At 36.9% G+C, this 26206-nt stretch overlaps 1 pseudogene; it reads right to left on the bottom strand.

The window, feature by feature from the left end:
• Nucleotides 1–3118: 3118 nt before the first annotated feature.
• On the bottom strand, nucleotides 3119–12965 carry LOC149245190 (UDP-glycosyltransferase 86A2-like; annotated as a pseudogene).
• Nucleotides 12966–26206: the final 13241 nt, after the last annotated feature.

The following is a 26206-nucleotide window of genomic DNA, read 5'->3' as shown; positions in this document are numbered from 1 at the left end:
TTGGTTGTTAAATACATTCCAATGTTGTTTCAGAATGTTAGAATACCATTTTAATTAAGCTATAAGGATAGCTAGTTGTTGAAACATTTTCTACCATCCTAAGCAAACATGCCTTCGGTGACACTGATGGAAGCATAAATGGTGTTCCTATTTGCATAGTCTCAAGAATAATCATCGAGGTTCATGAGTCTACTGTGAACAAAAGAGGAACTTACTCTACATCTATGTGTGGATTTCATATCAATGAACCAAACATGAAGAAAAATACATACCATTGTACACATAAGCCTTGTATAGTCAACAAATGATAAACTATTTTATGGGAAGACGATGTAGGTCTTCTTTTCTTCAATTAATTAAAAGGAAGCAACCATAAGTATACCTATAATGCATAATCCTTCTATCAAAAGGGTTTGTAAGGCTTGTTGGAGAAAACATATGTGGAAGCTCAAGAAAATACAAACTTAATATTTTTTTGGTGAGAAGGTGCTTTAATTAGTTTTTTAAAAAACTATCGAACAAAGTTACAACCTACAAGCATGCACATTTCGACATTTCGCTATTTTGTATGATAATCTAATGCAGGAAAATGATACTTCCCCCTTGAGAGCTTGAGGTTGCTACACTGGACAACAGATTTAATTTTAGAAATATTGTGGTAAGGATGAGATTTTGGGGTTCTCAAGTGCTCCCAAGAAGAACACTTGTCTCCAAGTTGGAGCCAGATGTTACCCAGAATCTTGTGGGGTCACTTTGGGTGGTCCTAAAATTACTTCTTGAAGACAATGATTGCGCATTTTTTTTGTGGAACTAGATTTGGATTTGAATTGTGTTGAAAGTGTGAGGATACTGAACTAGGTACATGACGTACTAAAGTCATAAATGAGAAGTTAGAAATGCCATATTAAAGTCATGAATGAGAAGTTACAAAATCTAAAGGGAGCTTGTGTCTCAAATTATTTGGATGGAAAATTAATAAGAATGTTACTTGCCAAAGGCCAAAGTACTATGGTGACTAGGGTATGTTGGATGCAAAATAACCATAAGTTTTCAATAATTGTCTTTAAGGAAAGGGATGGTGTGAGACAATTTAATCTAACTTAATCAAATGTCACTAGGTGAAGCTATGCATCCAGTGCTACTTGAGCCAATTGTTTCAATGGCAATGGTACAAGGCAAAGTCCAACCATGCCATGATAAGGTCTTAGAATAATACACCTCTCCTCAATCCCTAAAATTTTCCATATATAATCAAAATTATGAGGTATGCCATTATCAATCAACAATGAGTAGATAATATCCTTTTCCAAGAACTCAGATGAGGGCTTGTGGTGTATTTTCATAATAAATACTTGCAATTATGTGCAGTCAATGAATGCAATAATGCATAATTCACAGAGGACACCAAATCTCCAAAGAAGAGCTTTGTGGACCAATGAACCTCGAACTTGGTAATAACCTGATCCTTAAACATGGACACCATGATTACCCATTTATAGTACCCAATGAAATAGTAGGTAATAGGGCCCACCTAACCTGGACAAATTTGAACTTTTCCTTAAAGTTTTTCAACTTTCAACTTCAAGGTTCAATTTCGGTGAACCTAATCCAACATAAGTGGTAATACAAAAATTTGGATTCACATCAAATTAACTATAATACCAAATAATATGCTTAATTTCTTCCATGACACCACAAATAAATTAAGTGTGGGGACACCTAACTAATTGAAATAATCTAAATAAAGTTTAAAATCAAACTCGATGATTCCCGCATAACATTAAAAAACATATTTAATTACTTATAAACCAAATATATTTATATATCTTTTTAACCATAATAAAATAAAATATATATTAAACAAATAAATAATGAAATAATTTTTTAAAACGATGTCACTCAAAACAAATGATTAAATTTTTAAGTAATAGTCAAACATATTGCGGCAACTCTCTTTCTATTGCAATTAGTAAACACTTCAAACATTAAACAATTGCAACGCCTCGTATTCGCATTACCGTATTGAATATGAAAACAATGTTTACCCGAATGGCGTGTCATCCCAACGTATTGAATATGAAAACCGTGTTTATTCGAATGGAGTGTCATCCTTCCTTCGGGATGACGACACTCCCCTTCCTTGTCAAGAAGGGGTCAATTTTTTTTTTTTGGTGATAAGTACGTCCCCCATGCGTTTGAGGAGTTTGGTTTGCGTGGCTATCAATCCGAACTAAGCTTATTCGTTTGACATCTTTCGTTATTGTTAGTATGACTACATCTTATATTATTTATTTTGGAAAGGAACGAGCATTGTTTTTTTTTAACATTTTCAAATCGAGGGTTACAAGAATTACGGAGCTAGAAGTCACACCTAAAACCCTTGACTACATATCTCTATGGACTAAATTTTCATAAAATAAAAATGAAATATTATTTTATAAATTTTTAAACAAATATAATTATAATTTTATTTTTTATAGTAACTAATTATATTTTTTTCTTATTATTTGGTGATCTATTCTTTACAAGATCATAATTTTTTTGTTACTTAAAATGTATTTTTAGCTACATAAATGGATGGATTTACAGTCCAAGACCCTTAAATTGTGTAGGCTCCATAGATCAAATTTGCAATTCATAAAAATTGTTATCAAATTTTGGATAAAATTAACTAAAAAATCATAAAATTTATACTTCAAAGATTTACATTACTATACATCTCATATTGTCTAAGGTTTCATAAATTCTCATTGGCATAAATCCATGGTAAGCACCAAGACATTCACCTCATAATATCAGATTAAAAAATAATAAAATATATCTAAATTATAACTTTATTTTAAATTATTATTAGTATTATAAAAAAATAATATATGAGTTAATAGTAAATAAGTTTAAAAAAGACTTATAACTAAAAAAACCATATCAATTAAATAAATATAAACATCAAAATAACCATTTTGAAGATAAACGTCACATTGCTAGAATTTAACTAACTTATAATTTTATTTTGAATTATTATTATTATTGTTGATTATAAAAATAATGAATATATAAAGCGAACATATTTACATTTTAAAAAACATATAACAAGATTCTTAACCTTGAATATTCACTTCTACTCTACTATGGAAATTATTAACTTATAACTAGATACCTCCACTTACAATGGAAATTATTAATTTATAAATAGATACCTTCACTTTACTATGAAAATTAATTTAAAAATAGATGGTGCTATTATACCATGGGCCAATACCATGGCTTATCAATACTAGATGTCCAAAAAACCATAACTTATTTTATACTACACTTGTTCATGTAACATTTTTTTAATTAACCAATTTAATTAAAAAGGGAAGAAATGACATAAGTGGTTTTGAGATAAATCTCAACTTTAGGTTTGTGAATACTACTAAAACTTTTCTAGAATATTTAGTGAAGGTTAAATTGCTACCATGCATTGAATAATTATTGACAATTAAATTAAAATTCTAAAAACCCTATCCGAAATAAACAAGCAAAGGAGTTTAGCAAAGTAGCAACAACTAGAAGTGATAAGAATTGTTTTTTTGTCTGACCCATACTAATTTAAACTTTGAACCTCATTCTTTACTCATTACTTCATAACAAGACGATGGCCCATTGGGGTACCCCATAGGCTAAGATGTAAGAAGATTTTAATAAGATTTTTGAGCATGACTTTTTAAAAATTAAATTGAAAAAATAACATAAATATATTTAAAATAAATCTCAACCCTTTGTCATAAATACTAGCATATATCCATCTTAACTCTCAGAGGGATCAAATCCTTTGAGGTGCAAACATTTCCTAAGTTTTGCATTCAAAAATAGATTTGCATATTAAGAGTTTTCTCAATTTTTGCATTCAAAAAGAGGTTTGCACCTCAAAGGATTTGATCTCTCAGAACCCTTGGTAGGATCTATATTGGCTTATACATTAGAAATACTTTTATTTTTTCCATTTGAGAAAATTTAACCCGCACAAAACATTTTTAACTATAATATCATTTTACTTAATTTATATATTTGAAATACTAATTATTTTTTACTATAATAAAATTTACCTCACACCAACTTGATTTTTTCAAGTAGCATTTTAATTTTAACTATGGTAAAATTTACCTCACACCAACTTAATTTTATCAATTAACATTTTAATTTTGTAAGTACTCCAATTGTGATTTATTAGTTTCATGTTTTTACAAATAATCTTATATGAGTTTTTACATTACACACCTAATCTAATTGGAGTGGGGAATGAGGTGTTGGTAACATTTACAGGATATTGAGTTTGTTGTCCCAATTTGAACCAAGACAAAACTTTTTACAAACAAATAATCTCATTTGATTTCTATAGGTTACAGATTAAAATTATTCGAAGCTGAAACATATCTTAACTTAAGTTTTAAGTTTTTGGTACCTACCTAAACTAACTTTATACTTTTTTTTTTCTTTTCTTGATTTTTCGTCACTTAGTTCCTTTTCGTTATTAACAATAATATTGTATATACGTTCTTTTTTGCTAAAAAGTTTAATTAAGAAACATATTCAATAATATTCTTTATTTTTCATTAATTAGCCTAGATATATATATATATATATATATTAAAGTAACATTGTCTAATATCTCCTTAGTATTCTTTATTTTTTTTTATTTTTATTTTTTGTAAGTTTGGTAGGACTCTCTGATTTTCGTGTTTACATGTCCATTATTCACCCCGCTAGGGTTGGAGGGTAGCACAAGATTTGGGTTAGTTCCTTTTTTTTATTAACAATAATATTGTATATATGTTCGGTTTTGCTAAAAAGTTTAATTAAGCAACATATTCAATATTATTCTTTATTTTTCATTAATTAGCCTATATCTATATATATATATATATATATATATATATATATATATATATATATATATATATATATTAAAATAACATTACCTAATATCTCCTTAGTATTCTTTATTTTTTATTTTTTTGTAAGTTTGGTAGGACTCTCTGATTTTCGTGTTTACATGTCCATTATAGGGTTGGAAGATAGCACAAGCTTTGAACCCAAGACTTCCAGTTCAATGAGACTTCATTTCCACGCCCACTGCCACTTAAGCTACTTCATATAGTCATTTTTTATCAATTATTAACTAACCCACATATATTTAAATATCAAAGCCTATAATCGACCTAATAATTATTATTTTAAAATAAATATATCTCTTCATTATAGTGTAGAATTATTAAAAATATATCAAATAAATTTAAATATCTATTTTACAATTAATTAATGTAATGTATATAATAGGGTGATTAATAATAATAGATTCATAAATATTACAATGTAAAAAGGATTAAAGTAAATAGCAAATAGAGTCACAATAAATAATTTTACCCTACTTCACACATTTCGTAAATTGATCGTTATATCCAAGTTAATTAGGTAGTGGAAACCATGCGTGAAGAATTTGTTATGATAGTTGACTCCCTCAACCATGAAACTTAATTCAATTGCAGAAGAATTCAACAAAACGAGACTATAAAGCAGTGATACGATTAGGCGTTCAACAAAAACCAAATTATAAAGAAGAAATACGATTAACACTTCAAGATGTGGTGAAATTCACCCAAAGATGAAAATTTAGAAAATCAATATTCAGATCTGACAACAGTGTCAGTGGCCTAAATTTGGTCTTCAACCCATTTGCAACAATTTCCAGATTTTTGTTGGAAGTTCCTCCTTTCTTTACTTCCATTTGCACTACATCTCTCAGTCTCTCTGCCGCCCTCCTTAGCTCCTCCCCTTCCATTAATCTCCTCACTTTTTCTGCTATTTCTTCCCTCCCAATGATAACCTTTTCATCATTACAGTTGTTCTTCAATCTCAGCCTAATCTTCCATTCATCAGCTAAGAGTTTATAGTTAGTGTATTGGTCGTTCCCTAGAGGGAATCCCAGCAGGGGAATGCCCAACGAGATGCTCTCTAAAATGGAGTTCCACCCGCAGTGGCTCAAAAACCCGCCAATGGAGAGATGATTGAGCACTTTCAGCTATGAGCACCATGAAACAACCACTCCTCGCTCTTTTGTTTCGTTTAGAAAGCCGTCCGACAGCATAGCTGAGACTTCGGTGGCCTCCGGAGTGGGATGTCGGAGCACCCACATAAAACAGTAACCGTTGTCCTTCAAACCCATTGCTATTTCCTCTACCTGCCTTGCCGACACGGTGATTAAACTGCCTAACGAAACATATATGACCGACTTAGGATGCTAGTCATCCAGCCACTTTGTGCAGTCGATCTCTACCCGCGAGCTCGTCCCCACAACGAAGTCGCGAGAGCATGAGTGATCAAGGTAGGAATAAGGCAGCAATGGGCCAATACAGTATACCTGCAATTTCTCTGACAAAGCCTCCACTACATGGCCTTCTAACGCTTTTAAGGAATTGGCTACTACCCAATCTGCTCTCTGGCTCTCTCTAAACATTGAACAACAGCTCTCGAGTTTGCAGGGTCTACACCTGGTTTCAAAAACAGCACAACATCTGCGGCAGGTATGGAGATTCCACTTGGAATGTGAACTAACGATCCCGCCTGACGGTGGACTGCACAGCAACGGGAAGAACAAGTCATTACAATATTCAAAAGAAAATAGAAATGATGAGTGGATAAGGGTTTGTAAGGGAAAGTTTCTTGCAGAAAGGAAATAATCATGATCACCTGATTCAGAATGGTAAAGGATGGAAAACATTGAGATAGTCTGCGTCCAGGAAGAAATGGATAGCAGGCTGAGCTTCTTGGCTAGAGGCACTTCCCATGCGAGGTAAGTGTCGACAACGATGCAGGAGACGGGCGTTACATTGGGTTGCCGATGAAGATCGTGGACGAGCTCCTCCACAGGGCCTTCCATGTTACCCAGCGACCGAAAGAAGTGTTGGATCTTACTCCATCTTGTTGAAATATTAATTTCAAACTACAGTGCGTATTTAATTCAGGAAAACCGCCAACCTCCATCGCACCGCTTTTGTTGAAAAGTGGTTTTCCTCCGAACGGACGCGATAAAACCCTGAGCTGATGCATGTCCTCAGTACGTTTCCCAAAACCACTTTTTATCGAGACGTAACATTCGTTTGGTTTGGGCGAGTGATAACCGTTTGATTAAAGTGAAGACTATCCACCGTCCGATTAAGTCAAAATTGATATACAGGCCTGCAGCAAACACATTGCGTGAAGTTTTTGGTTGACCGCCAGTAAAACAATAAGTAATTTTAATTGAGGTTCGTAAATATAGGTAAAAGTTTTTAGTTCATTTTGTACGGGAGTATGGCACGATTAAAAGAAAGGTATGGGCACAAGTAAACTTTGGTAAAACCATTTAATTTTATTGTTTTTAATTTCTCACAGGAGTATGATAGGTAAATATGCATAGTTAAGTGTTTGTTGTCAATTTTTTTTTTGAATACGCATTGTAATGTAAAGGAAGCAGAGCGCATAGAAAAATACACACACAACAGTGTTGTTCCTTGAAAACGAAGTGTAATGCACAACAATGCGAATGAATTGTAATTTTTTTGTTGTTGGGCATATGAAATGAAACTCGCAGCAGAGCATATGTAAGGGATTTCTTTTACAGCAGAAAATCCATGTAATTTTTTTTATTTACAGCAGTAATGTAAAATAAATTTTTACACACAGTAGTGTAAAATTTCTAAAAGAGATAGAGTAATTTTTTTTAAGTTCTTGGTGAATCCCTCTGTTAAAAGGAAGAGTTTTTGTAACAGGTTGTTTTATTAATGAATACATAGTGTTTCCATGTGTGTTGAAAACTCTGTCTGCTCAGAAAAATTTAGCTTCCCTGTGTTAAGATCCTGTGGAGAAAACAGAGCATTGTTCTCTGTTCTTTTGTGTTTGAAATTACCAGAAATTTCCAACAGTGGTATCAGAGCTTGTCCAGGCTCTTTGAAGGTGTCAAAGAAGCTGAAGGAAGGATTTCTTGGTGCAACAGCTTCTCCAGCAGAGTGAAGACTCAGTCAAAAATCCAAGGTATTTCTCAAACTAGTTTTTTGTGTTGCTGTTGAGAACAATCAGTGATTTTTAAATACACAGTGATAGTTTAGAGTGCAAGAATGGCTGGAACCAGCACCAGCACTAGCATGGGTATTTTTAATACTCAACTCCCACAGTTTAATGGGAAAAACTATGACTATTGGGCAATAACCATGAGAGCCCTGTTTGCCTGACAAGATTTATGGGAACTTTTTGAATATGGGTTTGAAGAACCAGGAGATGAATATGAGTTTAATAGATTAACTCAGGCAGAGAAAGATATGTTGAAGAGCAATAAGAAGAAGGATTCAAAAGCCCTCGTATTTTTGTATTAAGCAGTGCATGAGAGTGTGTTTCCAAGGATAGCATCAGCAAAGACATCCAAAGAAGCATGGCAAACACTCAAGACAGCCTATCAAGGCATGGAGAAAGTGAAGACAGCAAAACTACAGTTGCTGAGGAGAGATTTTGAGAACCTGTGCATGAAGGAGTCAGATAATATTGACTCATTATTCACACATGTGATTGGTCCGGTCACACAGATAAGGTCTCATGGAGAAACTCTTGAAGAAAGGAGGATTGTGGAAAAACTATTGAGGGTCCTACCCTCAAAGTTCGATGTGATTGTCACCACCATAGAAGAGACAAAGGATCTCACAAACTTTTCAGTTGATGAACTTCATGCATCACTGATAACACATGAGCAGAGGTTGAGTAGGAATGAAAACTCATCTCTAGAGCAAGCCTTCAAGACCCAGATGTCATTTGGAAGAGGAAGAGGTCAAGGCAGAGGAAGCAAGAGAGGAAGAGGCAGAAGCCAAAACAGAGGTGGAAGGAACAGTCCAGCGAATGCTCAAGGAAGAGGCAGAAATACAAATCAGAACCAAGGCCAAGGCAGCAGCCAGAAAAGTGGACAACATCATGCTCAAGGACAAAGGTATGAAAAATCCAATGTCCAATGTTATTATTGTAAAAAATATGGGCATTATGCAAATGAATGTAGGAAAAAGCAGCATGATATGAGTAAGAGATCTAGTGCAAATATCACTATAGAAAATATCAGCCAAGATAATGTGTTGTTAGCTTGTAATATGGCTGAAACAAAGAGTGATGATATATGGTTTCTAGACTCCGGTTGCAGTAACCATATGAAAGGGAACATAGCCTTGTTTTCCAATTTAGATCAGAGTGTGAAGTCACAAGTCACACTTGGGACTGATAGTAAAGTTTCTGTTATGGGAAAAGGAGAAGTAAAAATATTTAAAAAGAAAGGTGAAAAGAAAACCATAGCAGATGTCTATTATGTTCCTGGAATGAAGTGTAACCTCTTAAGTATTGGATAGCTTGTTCAAAAGGGGTAAAATGTTTTCTTTGTGAATGACATATGCACCATCATGGATAGAGCACCCAACAAAAGATGTATTGCTGAAGTGAAGATGACAAGGAACAGGATGTTCCCTCTCAGAATAAAGGCAGATTTAAAAAATAAATAAGTAATTGCAGCAGTTACCCAAGAGGCTTTCCAAAGCGAACTGAAAGATGAAAATTGGTTGTGGCACTTGAGATTTGGACATCTCAACTTTGGAGGTCTTAACTTGTTGAGTAGAAAAGGAATGGTAAGAGGATTACCATTGATAGAGAAACCAGACAGCCTTTGTGAAGGTTGTATCTTGGGGAAACAACACAGAGAAAGTTTTCCATCAGGGAAAAGCATAAGGGCAAAAGCACCCTTAGAAATTGTCCACTCAGATTTATGTGGACCGATGTAAGCTCCATCACTAGCAGGCAGCCAATATTTTCTAACATTCATTGATGATTTCACCAGAAAGACTTGGGTTTATTTCTTGAAGAACAAAAGTGAAGTGTTTGAAAAATTTCGAAATTTCAAAGCACTTGTAGAAAACCAAAGCGGGCTGCATATCAAAGTTTTAAGAACTGATAGAGGAGGTGAGTATATCTCCAAGGAATTTCTACATTTTTGTAGAGAAAATGGAATTCATAAGCAATTTACAGCTAGGTACACCCCGCAGCAAAATGGAGTAGCTGAAAGGAAGAATAGGACCATCATAGATATGGCAAGGAGTATGCTAAAAGCAAAGCATTTGCCAAATGATTATTGGGCTAAAGTTGTACATTGTGCAGCGTATATTCTGAATAGATGCCCAAAAAAAGCAGTCATGAACAGAGTGCCGGAAGAAGCATGGAGTGGGAGAAAGCAAGGAGTCACCCACATGAAAGTTTTTGGATGTGTGGCTTATGCACACATTCCAGATCAGTTAAGGAGGAAGTTGGACAGCAAAGGGGAGAAATGTATTTTCATTGGATACAGTGAGGAATCCAAAGCTTACAGGTTGTATATCCCATCTACCAAGAAGTTTTTTGTGAGCAGAGATGTTCAGTTCATTGAGGAGGAAGCTTGGGATGGAAGCATAGAGAAAACAGTGAATGTTAAAAACTGTTTGTCTCATGATGAAGATGATGAGGATATGGCTGAAATACATCCCCAAACAGCAGCGTGAACACAAGGGCAGCATGAGACACCTTGAGGAGAAATGAAAGTGCTTCTCCAAGCACACCACAAGGAGGAAATTCAAGTGCGTCTTCAAGCACTTGTACACCAAATGAAAGAGGTAAGAAGTTCAGAAATTTAAGTGACATTTATGATGAAGGTATGAATTCTTTGTTTGCTTTATATTGTCATGTTGTTGACCCTATTCATTTCGAAGATGTAATTAAGGATAGGAAATGGATAGAAGCTATGGATGACGAGATTAATGCCATAGAAAGAAACAAGACATGGGATTTGGTTGAACTACCAAAAGGAAGAGAAGTCATTGGAGTCAAATGGGTTTACAAGACCAAGAGTAATGCTGAAGGAAAAATAGAAAGGCACAAGGCAAGACTTGTTGTCAAAGGATATAAGCAGCAGTATGGGAGAGACTATGAGGAGACTTTCGCACCGGTTGCAAGAATGGAAACCGTGAGAGCAGTGTTGTCCATAGCAGCACAAAACAAGTGGAAAGTTTACCAAATGGATGTGAAGTCAGCATTCCTAAATGGAGTGTTAAAGGAAGAGGTTTACATTGAACAACCTCTAGGCTATGAAAAGAAAGGCTAAGAACACAAAGTGTGCAGATTGAAGGAAGCTCTTTATGGGCTGAAGCAAGCGCCAAGAGCGTGGTACAGTAGGATAGATTCCTATCTACTGGAAAATGGATTTGACAAATGTGAGGGAGAACCCACCCTCTACATCAAAGAAAAGGATGGTAAAATGCTAATTGTTGTGTTATATGTTGATGATGTTATTTTTACAGGTAATGATGACTACCTCATTGAAAATTTAAAAACAGTCATGAAAGAAGAATTTGAAATGACAGACATGGGTTTGATAAGATACTTCTTAGGAATAGAAGTAGATAAAAATGAAAATGGGATGTTTATCTCACAAGAAAAATATGTTAATGAAGTATTGGAAAGATTCAACATGAAGGACAGCAAGGTAGCAATCACTCCCACAGTGATGGGATTAAAACTCAGCAAAGAGGACAGCACCAAGGATTTTGATCCTAGTTTGTACAAGAGCATAGTTGGCAGCCTCATGTATTTAACTGCAACTAGGCCGGATATAATGAATGCTGTTAGTTTAATTTCCAGATTCATGGAGATGCCAAAAGATGCACATTGGGAGGCAGCAAAAAGAATTCTGAGGTATGTTAAAGGTACTAAAAGGTTTAGCATTTTATATACTGTCTCAGAATGTTCAGATTTAATTAGATACATTGATAGTGATTGGGTTGGAAGTGTAGATGATCAGAAAAGCACATCCGGTTGTGTCTTTCACATGGGTTCAGGATCCATTTCATGGGCTTCTTAAAAACAACCTATTGTAGCATTGTCTACAGCAGAGGCTAAATATGTGGCAGCTACAGCAGTAGCATGTCAAGCAGTTTGGATGAGAAGAATGTTAAGGAGCTTAGGGCAAGAGCAGGCAAAAGGAATGGTGATTTTTTGTGACAATAGCTCAGCTATTGCATTATCCAAGAATTCGGTGTTGCATAAGAGAACGAGGCACATTGACACAAAGTTTCATTACATCAGGGAATTGGTAAACAGTGGAGAAATTGTCTTAGAACATTGTAGGACTCAGGAACAGGTTGCAGACATTCTAACCAAGCCATTGAACCAGAAAAGTTTTGAATTTTTGAGGAAATGTTTGGGTATGACTGATAACCCAGCAGTTGAAATTAAAGGGGAGTGTTGAAATATTAATTTCAAACTGCCGCGCGTATTTAATTCAAGAAAACCGCCAACCTCCATCGCACCGCTTTTTCGGAAAAGTGGTTTTCCCTTGAACGGACGCGATAAAACCTTGAGCTGACGTGTGTCCGTAGTACTTTTCCCAAAACCACTTTTTATCAGGACGTAACGTTCGTTTGGTTTGGGTGAGCGATAACCGTTTGATTAAAGTGAAGACTATCCACCATCCGATTAAGTCAAAGTTGATATACAGGCCTGCAGCAAACACATTGCGTGAAGTTTTTGGTTGACTGCCAGTAAAACAATAAGTAAAATTAATTGAGGTTCGTAAATATAGGTAAAAGTTTTTAGTTCTTTTGTGTTTGAAATTACCAGAAATTTCCAACACATCTCTCGAACTCCCCCGGCACGCAATCAGGTATAGCCACCATCTGAATGTTGAGGCCAAGATTTTGAGCGTGGGCGAATGCATCAACACCGTGCCCCAAATAGGCGTCAGTGATGATTTGATGCCATGAGTTTGTGAGGACAAATGTAATGGAAATTCCCGTGGAGGCAAGCTTCTTTGCGAGCTGCATCATAGGATTGATATGTCCTTGCCCCGGCAACGGGACGACTATGGCGTGAAAGCCACCATTTCCTGTGCTCTCCATAGCCGGACTATCAATTCCTTTTGATTCAATGTTTTGAAGATATTGGTAGGGTTTATGAGCAACGCACAGAACCGTGTTGAACAAATATCTGTAGGTATTATAGTTAGTCAAAGATGCACACCATTCCGGTGGATTCTTTCCACCCATCTAAAGACATTAGCCAAGATATGTAAACCCTCGTCATTTTTTTCTGAAATTTGTAAATTCAGCAATGACACAGAGATTTCTTAAACCCTAATTGTCGTGGAACAATTTAATGTAATAATTTTATACAATTTAAACTTGAATCTCTCTAATTTTCATAATAACAACCCGTAAAACCTGCGATTATACAAAGATTTCTCAAACCCTATTTGTACTGTAACAACTCTACATAGTAATTTTTTTATACATTTCAAACGTGAAAGTACGTAGTTGGTACCAGTGAAACCGAGCGATTTAGACAAATGGTGTCCCTTTCAAAAATCAAGAAATGTGAGAGAAACAAATTAAAGACGGAAAAACGTGTCTCCATCTATCCTTGGTGAATTTGGGCATTTTGAGGGTGGATTATTTTGGAAGATTCTTCCTCAAATTTGGTGAAAGAGCAGAAAATTCGTACTTTTAAGAAAGTCAAATTTGTATAATCCAATTATTTTCAAAATTTTAGAAAATTCTTCTTTAATAAAAAAAAATATAAAATAAATAACCAAGTATCACTGCCTTATTGGAAATCCAGAATCCTCTCCTTACACTAAACGGCATTCAAATCCTATCAGCAACCTGGTTGATACAGGCCTCCTATCATCGTATGTAATCCCATGGTCGGGTGCGTGATTGTTTTGATACTGGAATTATCAATAGAGACAAGATTGACGTAAATTTAGATCTGAATAATATTTTTCTTTGTTAAATTATTTAAAAATTATTATATATATATGTATGGTCTAAATTATATACTAAATAAACTTTTTCACAGGAATCTTGTAAAATAATCTAAAAAAATTGTGAATTTTTTATGTTTAAAATATAATTTTGAATGCATAAATTTATTCAACACTATGCAAAATTTTGGGGCACTCAAATTCTACAAATTAAATGTAACATGTCCACTTATCATTCGCATTACCACGGGTTGGGTTGGGTAACCATTTGCGGTCCCAACGCAGTTCTAAATACCTTGCCTCTCGCTGATACATTTGGAATTTCTTGATGGTTCCGGCTAAGTCCTCAAGTGCGATTGTACACATCTTGAAATATGGGCTTTTCACCACGCTTGATCTTAACTGGTCTTATCCAACAGCTCAAGTTTATTGGCCACACTTTAGGGTAACTAGCTCGAGGGTAGCCCAGGAAAAAAAATCATTTGTTTCATTTCCCTTGCAAGGAGGCAGCTCTGTAACTGGTACTTAGTTGGGCGAATATTTGCAGTTTTTTGAAGGATGTTTTACAAGCTATGAATAGGGTAGGTTTCAGTCTTAATCTCTTTAAACTCACAACAATTTCTTTTTGTTTTCTCACCCTAGATCTCTACTAATCCTGGCGAGGGTTTTTCTTAAGGCAGTGGCAGGAAGGTCTGTTACCCTTGCAATGTCCGACCATCTGAGCTACAAGGTTACACAAGGTTCATTATAATTTCTGTATGATGTTGATTGTTAACTCACCTTCACCTCACGAAGTGTATATCTTGTTCGTGGAGAAGAAAACATCTCAAAAACAACACAACGCCTTTTGGATGATTCACCATTTTTGGAGTAAAAAAAGTAAAAAAAGTAAAAAAATAATAAGTTGAAATTTGAGTAAACCCACGGGGAGATAAGTTGAAAATACGAGTTGAAAAAATAGTTTTTATTTTTTATTTTTTCCCCTATAAAATTTGATTATGTAATCTAATCTTATTTTATTATTTCCATTATTATTTTATAATTTCCTTAGGAAGCCCATTTTAGACCTCGAAATTCCCCTAATGTTCCTCTACCCATCTTTTCTAGAATTTTTGCAACAGTCATTTCCAAAATTTTTGTAACCGTCATTTCTAGATTTCCTATAGAAAACACCTATAATACCTTACGCCAATGACATTTTTTGCATATATATTGCAACCAGTTGAGACCAAACAAAGAAAAACCGGGACATGAATTTTGTGCCCCAAATGGTCCTCTGAGCAAGATGTAAACAAAATCTCTAGAAAATGCATAATGAAGGGAAAATGGGAATGTATTTGAAGTTAATTTTTTAGATTTTCCAGTAGCTTTTTGCAACAAATTTCTATTCTGACAACAACCACCATGTTGAAATACTCAGAGTACACGAAACAACACTGCTACGATTGTTAATTAAATAGAAAACTAGACATGATTTAACAAAACATTGAAATGTCAAAGCAACTATAGTTGTGTTTCGACATTGGCTGTGTACATATCTTCTATTGATGATCATCTCAATTTATACAAAAAACTAAGTCGGTAACTTCCCCTTCAGGTGAAAGGATTTATGGAAGTGGCGCCCCTTCGAAGCTGAACAGGTCATGGCGGTGTTGAAATGGTGAGGCAGTGGATTCAATGGACTTGATGCATGCCTTTGAAGGTGGTGACTTAATTAAATTTTAAATTGCAGGAGTCATTATTTCCAACGCTCCCCCATAATTATGGCCAACAATCTTAACCTTGACTCAACATAGCTTAAACATTCTTGCTAGTCTAAGTCTCAGCTAGGCTTATAATGACTCAAAACTTTGACATGAAATCTTGTGTTGGATTTGTTTTTCCTTTTCTTCCAAATCATGTATCCTCTGAACTACATCTTTTCCTTTTTGGTGTAGGCTCCAAATTTTAGTTTCTTCATTTGTTGTTGCAGCTCATCCATCATTATATCTTTATTTATTATAAAAACATATAAAATCATTTCAAGTTGTACATGAATGTCCTCTACTTCTTCAAAAATTATGGACTTCTGCCACATGTCATCTTTTATAGTTTGTTCTTTATCATCAATATTTTGATTATAAATTTTTTGCAACATAAGTCCATAATAATAAAAATCTCTCTTTAGGACTCCAATACATGAAAATTTCATTGACATTTTCATTTTCTACATCATCCATGTTGTTTTCAACATTCATTACTGCAACTTCTATGCAGGCTTCATCAACACATGGTGTTTCACGCCATGCTTCATGGAAATTTAATTCTTCTTCAAATTTCATTGCTTCTTCTTAGTTGTTGCTAACATCTACACACTCAGAATCAATGGTAAGTTTTTATGAAAAAGCATTTTCAAAACCATATTAGCTTTTTTCATGTTGGCATTATGGCATTATGGACATGTGTTGAACTTGATGGCAACCCTCTCACAGACAAACATTTCTCTTGATGGGGACAAGAAGAGCCAAAAGGAGAGAAGAGGGGCCATTTACATATGCTTATTGGAACCTTTGAGCCATTGGGAGCTTATCGGAGCAATAGAGGCTCTTTCTCATATATAAAGAGCTTATCGGGAGTGATCAGGCCTCATATGCATGTATTAGTGTTATCGGGAGGTGTTTGGGCACTTATTAAAACCCATATATATGCATTATATCCCCATTTCGGCGGTTACATGAATAATATCATTGCGGCATCGAAGTTTCAGCATATCGCATAACAATTATATATATATATATATATATATATATATATATATATATATATATATATATATATATATATGTTTCGGCATATCGGCGCATTGGGGTTTCGGCTGTGTAACCCGGAAGCATATCGCAATGGACCCGATGGTGGCATTAACTCTGGCTTATAATAATATCGCATCCGCAGTTCGGCATATATGCGCGTCGGACTTCGTTGAAACCTCCGATTGCGAGCGGACCCGATGAAGGCATCAAAACATGGTTTATAAAAATATCGCGTCCACAGTATATCGGAATACATAAAGGGTCACCCACCCCAATCCTCTGATTGCGATAAGAGGGGTCGGACCCGATGAAGGAATTAAAAGCATTTCATATTAAATCGCATCCGCGGTGTTCGCCCATCTTATAATAGCCTCCCACTTTAAATTGCCGATAGCGATGAAAGGAGCGAACCCGATATATTAATAAAGGATGATTAATGGGGCATGTCGCATCCGATCCATGGGATCGGACGTCAAGAATAAACCATGAGATGGGCAGGCGCCGATAGAAATAAGGATTGGACCCGATATATTATTAGTTTGGATGCATTAAGTTAAAAGTCCGCCTTTTGTGGTTTGGACCATTTTCATCGTTTTCCCGCTTAAGCCTATTCTTAAGAAGATCGGTCAAAAACAGTTGCGCCTCAGGTTTTCGGATCCTATGGTTTCGATTCATGGTTTTATCAAATGCCTAATTATATAAAGAGAAAGGGGATCCAGTAGCAAAGTATTGATAATGAATTGAAGATCTTAAGGAAATTGTGCAGCCGCAGACACGCAAAAGATAGAAGTCTCTTCGGGTGTGGAGAATTGCTATTCAGGAGGTGATGTGGGAGCGGTCACCCACATGTTCTTTTTAACAAAGCTACAATCATTTCTTATATATGCTCTAGCCGCTTCTACTGTTTACTAAAGGGTTCTAAGAGCGCAATATTAAGTTTTTTTTGTTTAGCCTCCGGGTGTGCAGCAGTATGTAAATCCTCTGTTTGGGTCTTAATATCAGCCTCTGTTGACTAAATCGGGTGATAACTGTCATGTATATGGATCTGATGCTTGGGTAACTAGATCTGATTGCGATCATACATACTATCCTTGTTAAGTGTATTGATCTGGTGATTGGGTGATTCAAAAGAATTATGTGCTTCAATGATATTAAAGGGTCCAGTATGAAAATTGGATGAAACGTGGCCTTTCAGATTATGTATTGTGCTTCAGGTGTATCCAGTCTGAAAATGTATGAAACGTGGTACCTGGAGGAGAGAAGATTGTAGGCTGGCGCCTACGTACTAGTATCTAAGCTAGTACAAGAGCAAAGGGGGTTGTAGCTCCCGTACTGGTATAAGACTGCACCAGTACTAATATTGTAAAAGGATTTTCTTATTAAGAAGAAGATTGAGATGACTTGCAGCAGGTGGTTTTCTCCCACATTGGGTTTCCACCTTATATCATGGTGTTCATGTGTGTGACTTATGTGTGATGATCTGTTCTATTTTACTGCACCAGTTTACTGTTAATATGGTTGATAATGTTCTAATGCACTCATTAAGGATCAACTAACTGAATCATAAGAAGTTGTGGAAGTAGCATATATGAATCTGAATATGGAAATGAAAAAGTTTTATTAATGTGATAATACTGATTCACCCCCCCCCCCTCTCAGTATTATTTCCAACAATTGGTATCAGAGCAGGTCCTTTGGTAAAAGCTTGATCACTTAAAGGAAGATCGTTCATTATGAGCAACTACGAGAGGGAAGCATCAATCAGGCCACCGATTTTTGATGGGACAAACTTCAATTATTGGAAGGTAAGAGTTACTGCCTATCTTCAATCTCTTGGTACGGAAGTTTGGGATATCATAGAGACAGGCTACACTTTTCCTTCAGCTACTCCTATAGATCCGGCCGAGAAAAAGAAATATGAAACAAATGCTAAAGCAGTCAATACTTTGTTGGGATGCTTATCTCAATCAGAATTCGTAAAGGTTATGCAATATAAATCCGCAAAAGAAATATGGGACAAGATTGTCTTGAGCTATGAAGGAGATGAATAGGTAAAGCGTGATAAACTTCAAACCCTCAGGATTCAGTATGAGAATCTCAGAATGTATAATGAGGAAAGTGTGGCTAACTATTTCCTTAGGGTAGATGAGATTGTTAACTGCATGAAAAACTTGGGTGAAGAAATAAAAGAGGCTATTGTGGTTGAAAAAGTTCTAAGATCCTTGTCCACCAAGTTTGAATCTAAAGTGTCCGCCATAGAAGAAAAGGAGAATCTACGAACTCTCACCATGTCACAGCTGCATGGAATTCTAACTGCTTATGAAATGAGAAAAGGAGGTCCTTCAGATAGGAGAGAAGCTGTCTTCAAGGCTTCAGGCAAAGGAGAGTACCTTGAATCAAGTCATGTGTCAGAAGAAGAAGAAGAATCAAATTTTGTCAGAAATCTTCAACGAGGTACTGGCAGATTTAGAGGTAAGTTACCCTTCAAATGTTTTGCTTGTGGAAGAGTAGGTGACTATGCTGCCAAATGTCCTCATAAGGATAAGATTGACAAGGGAAAGGAACTTGTTAGATGGAACAAGAAACAGAATGCAAATAAGAAGAGCTATTACACCCATGAAGACAGTGATGGTCTATCAAATAGCGATGAATATGAACGAGGTAATCCCTATAAACTTTTAATGGCTTTTGAAGATGATGATTACATGGATGCTCTAGATATAGATAGCTATTATGAGGAGATGTCTAGACTCAAGACATGCTTAGAAGAAAAGAATGTGATCATTGAGACTCTGCAAATCCAACTTGATGAAAAGGAACAATCTCTTGAAAAGTTAGAATGTGAAATTGTTGGGCTTCGAAAAGAAATTGAGAAAACAAAGGCTCTCAATCTTAAATTTGTTAAAGGATCTGAAACTCTGGATGAGATCATCAATGTACAGCGCTCTCCTCTAATTAAGACAGGTCTGGGGTATAATGGAGAAACATCTCAAGCATCCACCTCGAAGAGTTATCTCGATGCTGCAAGAAGATATGAGCAAAAGCCAAACAGAGATCACCAGGTAAAACAGGGACAAATTTCATCAAGAATAAACAAAGACTACCAGACAAATCAGGGACAATTCACCTTAAGGACGAACAAAAGCTACAATCAGCCAAGATCCTCTCAATTTACCTCAAGAATGGATGAAAATAGAAATCACAATCATATGACTGGTAAATTTGATAATCGCAGAAGTTTCTTCAATGGCCAATGTTTCTCTTGCCATAACTTCGGTCACAAAGCAGCTCAATGTGTTGCCTACAAAACAATCATGACTAGAGAAGCTCAAAAGCAAAGAAGTATGACTGGGATTACAAAAAGGACCTATAACAACTTCTCGGCTCTTGAAAATGAAATTGAATGCTCTATCTGTAATAACTTTGGTCATGAAGACTCTGAATGCAGGAGTAGGTTTCGGCAAACAAAGGAATAAGATTCAAGCACCAGAACATGGAGAATAAAGGAACCTCGACCAGAAAGATGTGGGATAGCATTTTATGCAGAAGGACAGGAAAATCAATGGCACATCGACAGCGGATGTTCGAAGCATATGACAGGTGATAAAGAAAAACTTGAATCATACACTACTTTAGAAAAAAGAAAGAAAGTTTCATTTGGGAATGATACTCCTGCTGCCATAAAAGGAAAAGGTATTGCTCAATTGAAAGAAAAGGTCAAAGCAAGAAATGTTTTGTATGTTGATGGATTGAAACATAATATTCTAAGTGTCAGTCAGATGTGCGATCAAGAAACCGAGGTAATATTTAGATCAAATGTATGTCGTGTTCGTGATCTTGATACAGGTGAAACAATGATCAAAGGCAAAAGAACTCCAAACAATCTATACATATTTGAAGAAGGACAACAACAATGCTATATGAGCAAGGATGATGAGCACTGGTTATGGCACCGGAGGTTGGGGCATCTAAGTTTTTCACAAATAAGGAAAGCATGCAAGTATCAGGCAGTTCGTGATCTTCCAGATATCAAAATTCCAGAGAATACAATATGCAAATCATGTCAGTTTGGTAAACAAACCAGGACTAACTTCCCTGAGAAGGAAGGATCAGCTAGCAAACCTCTCGAACTTATTCATACAGATGTATGTGGTCCATTTAGGACAAGGACACCTCGAGGAGAGGAATACCTTATACTATTCATTGACAACTTCTCCAGGTTTGTTTGGTTAGGACTTATGAAACACAAAGACGAAGCATTTGAAAAATTCAACTCCTTCAAAGCCTTGGTCAAAAATGAATTAGATCACAAAATTAAGTGTCTCAGGTCTGACAGAGGTGGGGAATTTACCTCAAATGAATTTTTCGATTTCTGTGAAGAGCATGGAATAAAAAGGGAATTCTCTACCTCCTCAGCAAAATGGAGTGGTGGAAAGGATGAACAGAACAGTCCAACAAATGGCCCGTGCCATGCTTGATGAATCTGGAACTCCTGCAACCTTCTGGGGTGAAGCTGCATATGTCGCGGTTGTTATTCTCAACAAAACAAATTTCCGAGTAAACATCACTCAAACTCCTCATGAGCTCTGGTATGGTAAGACTCCTTCGGTAAAGCATTTTAAAATTTTTGGAAGCAAATGCTATATTAAGAACACTGATGAACAACTTGGCAAACTTGAGCCTAGAGCAGATGAAGGCATTCTCCTTGGTTATTCTCCTTATAGCAAAGCATATAAGTGTTACAATAAAGGACTTGGAAGAATTGTTGACAGCATTGATGTAGTGGTTGATGAAAAAGGATACATTCCTAGGCAAGTAAATCATGAAGATATCAAAGAGGATGAAGACTACCCTTCAAATCAGATTGATAATGAAGAAGAAGAACCTCAAGAGGCTCCAGAGGAACAGATAAGGATAGAAGAAAAGACTCTGTCCAGGCATGTTCAAAAGAATCATCAAGAATCTCAGATTTTGGGGCAGAAAGAGGCAGGTGTACAAACAAGAAGAACAATAGCAGAAGCCTCAAGCTACTTGGCATTTCTCTCCTTCACTGAGCCACAAAATGTAAAAGAAGCATGCAGAGATGAATGTTGGGTCAAGGCTATGGATGAAGAACTTGAACAGATCGAAAAGAACGTCACTTGGGAATTAGTTCCTAGACCAAAAGATAAGAATGTCATAGGGACAAAATGGATCTTCAAAAATAAGTTGAATGAAAATGGGGAAGTAGTTAGAAACAAGGCAATACTAGTTTGTAAGGGATATGCTCAGCAAGAAGGAATAGAATTTGAAGAAACTTTTTCTCCTGTTGCTAGACTTGAAGCTATCCGAATGTTCCTTGCTCTCTCAAGCTTTCAAAAATTCAAAGTATTTCAAATGGATGTGAAATCAGCTTTTCTGAATGGAGATTTAGAAGAAGAAGTATACATTGAGCAACCAGATGGGTTCATTCTTGGGAATGATCCAAACCTTGTATATAGACTGAAAAAGGCTCTCTATGGTCTTAAACAAGCTCCAAGGGCTTGGTACTACCGTTTGGACAAATATCTTCATCAACAAGGTTTTTCAAAAGGATCAACAGATAGCAATCTTTATATAAAAATTGAAAATGACAAGTTGCTAATACTTGTTGTGTATGTAGATGATATTATCTTTGGCAGCAATGAAGAAGCTATGAGTCAAAACTTTGCCTCAGTAATGCAGAAAGAATTCGAAATGTCCCTACTAGGTGAACTGACATACTTTCTTGGATTGCAAATCCAACAAAATAAAGACAGTATCTTCTTGTCACAAACCAAGTACCTCAAGCAGATTTTGAAGAAGTATGGCATGGAAGATTCAAAGCCAGTATGTACCCCCATGGTTACAGGATGTAGTCTTAGTGCGAATGATGAATCAGCTGCAGTTCATCAACCAACATACAGATCTATGATTGGAAGTCTTCTTTATTTGACAGGTACCCGACCAGACATCATCCATGCAGTTGGAATAGTTGGAAGATTTCAGGAAAATCCAAAGGAAATTCATCTTCAGGCAGTAAAGAGAATCTTCAAATATCTTCAAGGAACTCAAAACTATGGTTTATGGTATCCTAGAGACACAGATCTCACACTTCATGCTTACACAGATGCAGATTGGGCTGGAAGTGTGGATGACAGGAAAAGCACAAGTGGTGGTGCTTTCTTTATGGGTTCCAGATTAGTATCTTGGTTCAACAAGAAACAAAGTTCGATTGCTTTATCTACAGCTAAAGCAGAATATGTGGCTGCTGCATCTTGTTGCACCCAACTTCTTTGGATGATGCAGACCTTACAGGATTTCCAAATCACTTGTACTCCACCTATCTCCATCTTATGTGATAATACAAGTGCAATCAGCATTTCAAAGAACCCAGTCATGCATTCAAAAACCAAGCACATACCAATCAAGTATCATTTTCTCAGGGAACAAGTGCTTGAACAAAAGGTCAAGTTGGAATATGTTTCTTCTAAGGAACAAGTGGCTGATATATTTACCAAACCATTGCCCAGGGAGACTTTTGAATACCTCAGGCAAAAGCTGGGGGTTGTCGATGCATCATCCTATTGTTAATTCTCAGATTGATGCTTGTACGCAAGGTTCGTATGGGGTATACGCGTACAAGGCTCAGGGGGAGCATATCTAATCCATTGTTGGCATTATAGTATTGCACCATATTTGATCTCAGTAGGAGCAAACAGGGCAAATGGCTGTCCTCAGTAAGTTCTTGATTAAAAGTGCCGAGTTCGATCAGCGACACGAGCAGAAGGGAAAACAGGGCGGTCTCTGTATTATAAGTAGCCAGTAGTTGTGGAGTGGAATGGTTACCCGAAAAATCTGAAGTTGATATCGCTTTCAGCATCCGGTTCATAATCAGGCGGAACAGGTCCTCAGGGGGAGAAATCAGGAGGAGCAAGCTCTCAGGGGGAGAAATAGTCAGGAGATGCAGATATTCGCCCTTTGCCCTTGATGTCAAAGGGGGAGAGTGCTTTTTGTGCTTTTTGGTCGGTGTTGTTGCCATCAAGTCCAAAGGGGGAGATTGTTGGCATTATGGCATTATGGACATGTGTTTAACTTGATGGCAACCCTCTCACAGATAGACATTTCTCTTGATGGGGACAAGAAGAGCCAAAAGGAGAGAAGAGGGGCCATTTACATATGCTTATTGGAACCTTTGAGCCATTGGGAGCTTATCGAAGCAATAGAGGCTCTTTCTCATATATAAAGAGCTTATCGGGAGTGATCAGGCCTCATATGCATGTATTAGTGTTATCGGGAGGTGTTTGGGCACTTATTAAAACCCATATATGCATGCATTTATATTGTCGGGAGTTGGTTGGGTGTGTAAAACCCATATATATGCATTATATCCCTGTTTCGGTGGTTACATGAATAATATCATTGCGGCATCGAAGTCTCAGCATATCGCATAACAATTTTATATATATATATATATATATATATATATATATATATATGTTTCAGCATATCGGCGCATTGGGGTTTCGGCTGTGTAACCCGGAATCATATCGCAATGGACCCGATGGTGGTATTAACTCTGGCTTATAATAATATCGCATCCGCAGTCCGGCATATATGTGCGTTGGACTTCGTTGAAACCTCTGATTGCGAGCGGACCCGATGAAGGCATCAAAACATGGTTTATAAAAATATCGCGTCCACAGTATATCAGAATACATAAAGGGTCGCCCACCCCAATCCTCCAATTGCGATAAGAGAGGTCGGACCCGATGAAGGAATTAAAAGCATTTCATATTAAATCGCATCCGCGGTGTTCGCCCATCTTATAATAGCCTCCCACTTCAAATTGCCGATAGCGATGATAGGAGCGGACACGATATATTAATAAAGGATGATTAATGGGGCATGTCGCATCCAATCCATCGGATCAGACGTCAGGAATAAACCATGAGATGGGCAGGCGCCGATAGCAATAAGGATTGGACCCGATATATTATTAGTTTGGATGCATTAAGTTAAATTTCCGCCTTGTGTGGTTTGGACTATTTTCATCGTTTTCCCGCTTAAGCCTATTCTTAAGAAGATCGGTCAAAATAGTTGCGCCTCAGGTTTTCGGATCCTATGGTTTCGATTCATGGTTTTATCAAATGTGTGATTATATAAAGAGAAAGGCGATCCGGTGGTAATGTATTGATAATGAATTGAAGATCTTAAGGAAACTGTGCAGCCGCAGACACGCAAAAGATAGAAGTCTCTTCGGGTGTGGAGAATCTCTATTGAGGAGGTGATGTGGGAGCGGTCACCCACATGTTCTTTTTAACAAAGCTGCAATCATTTATTATATATGCTCTAGCCGCTTCTGCTGTTTACTAAAGGGTTCTAAGTGCGCAATATTAAGTTTTTTTTTGTTTAGCCTCCGGGTGTGCAGCAATATGTAAATCCTCTGTTTGGGTCTTAATATTAGCCTCTTCTAACTAAATCAGGTGATAACTGTCATGTATATGGATCTGATGCTTGGGTAACTAGATCTGATTGCTCATAATAATGGAACTTTTGCGAGTTTCTGAGCGATGGCCAGGGATCGGCAGCCAGGGTTACGGGCGGATCCTCGCACAGGGCATGGGTAGGGAGCGAGTCATCGGTGTCTGTGTGTAGCAGCAGGAGCAGGAAAGGCAGATAGTTTTTGAATGGCAGCTGGAGGTGTTTCGAAAGAGTTTTCACAGTGAGATCCCGCCATCAGGTGTAATCCCTCCATCAGCAATCGTAAAGGCTGACTCCGCCTTTCCCGTTTCTACCAGAGTAAGGACAAAGTTTGTGTTGGCATTTAGCACTGTTTCAGGCGTTTATATTGGAACGGCTCCCGTAACCATGGTAAACCCCAAAGAATTGGTCGACTTGGATCCAGAATTGGAAGACATTCTCTCTGTTTGGGGGAAGGAACCGACATTACAAAATGTGGAGCGGTATTTCGGGGGGTTAGAATACTCCAAGTTAATCCCGGGTTCGCAAGGATATAAAGTCCTGTCACAGCAAACTGCTAAGGACCATGGCAGTTCAGCCTCCCAGGCTTGCAGACAAGCTCCCCAAAAGCAGCCAACCAGTGAAGAAGCAGGTGATAGAGTGTTGACAGTGGGACATTCTCCCAGGTCTAAGAGCAAAGCAGGGTCGGGAAGATTTCTTTTTTCAGGAGGCATTGAGGAAGGGGTAAACTTAGGGCCTGCTTCCGGGTCAGGCAGAAACAGGGGTTCTGAAAGGTTCTCTTCGCTTTCCAGGGCCTCTCTGCCAAGAAACCTTTCTCTTCCAAGCGGAATCGAAGTAGGAGGGCACAACGGCCAGGTTGGCATCCTCGAGGGAGCAGGAAGGTACCAATGTACAGCTGGATGGGAGATTCAAAGCAGATATCCCTATACTTGATAAATCTGGGCTATATCAGTCTTTTCCGGAGGAAGAGAAACAATCGGTTCCGACCTTGGAGGATCCAGAAAGGACTGGTCCTGTTGAGGAAGCTAGGGTTTCAGCGGAAGGATCCTGGAAAAAAGGGGGAAAAAGGAAAACTCAAAGGCCGATTGGATCCCAGGAGTTGGAGGGC

This window comes from Pinus tabuliformis, chromosome 7, assembly GCF_031772625.1.
Source record: "Pinus tabuliformis cultivar Carrire ecotype Pingquan chromosome 7, CPIR1, whole genome shotgun sequence".
Classification (NCBI taxonomy): Eukaryota; Viridiplantae; Streptophyta; class Pinopsida; order Pinales; family Pinaceae; genus Pinus; species Pinus tabuliformis.
The sequence above is the reverse complement of the archived record's forward strand: the minus strand, read 5'-3'. Positions and strand labels throughout refer to the sequence as shown.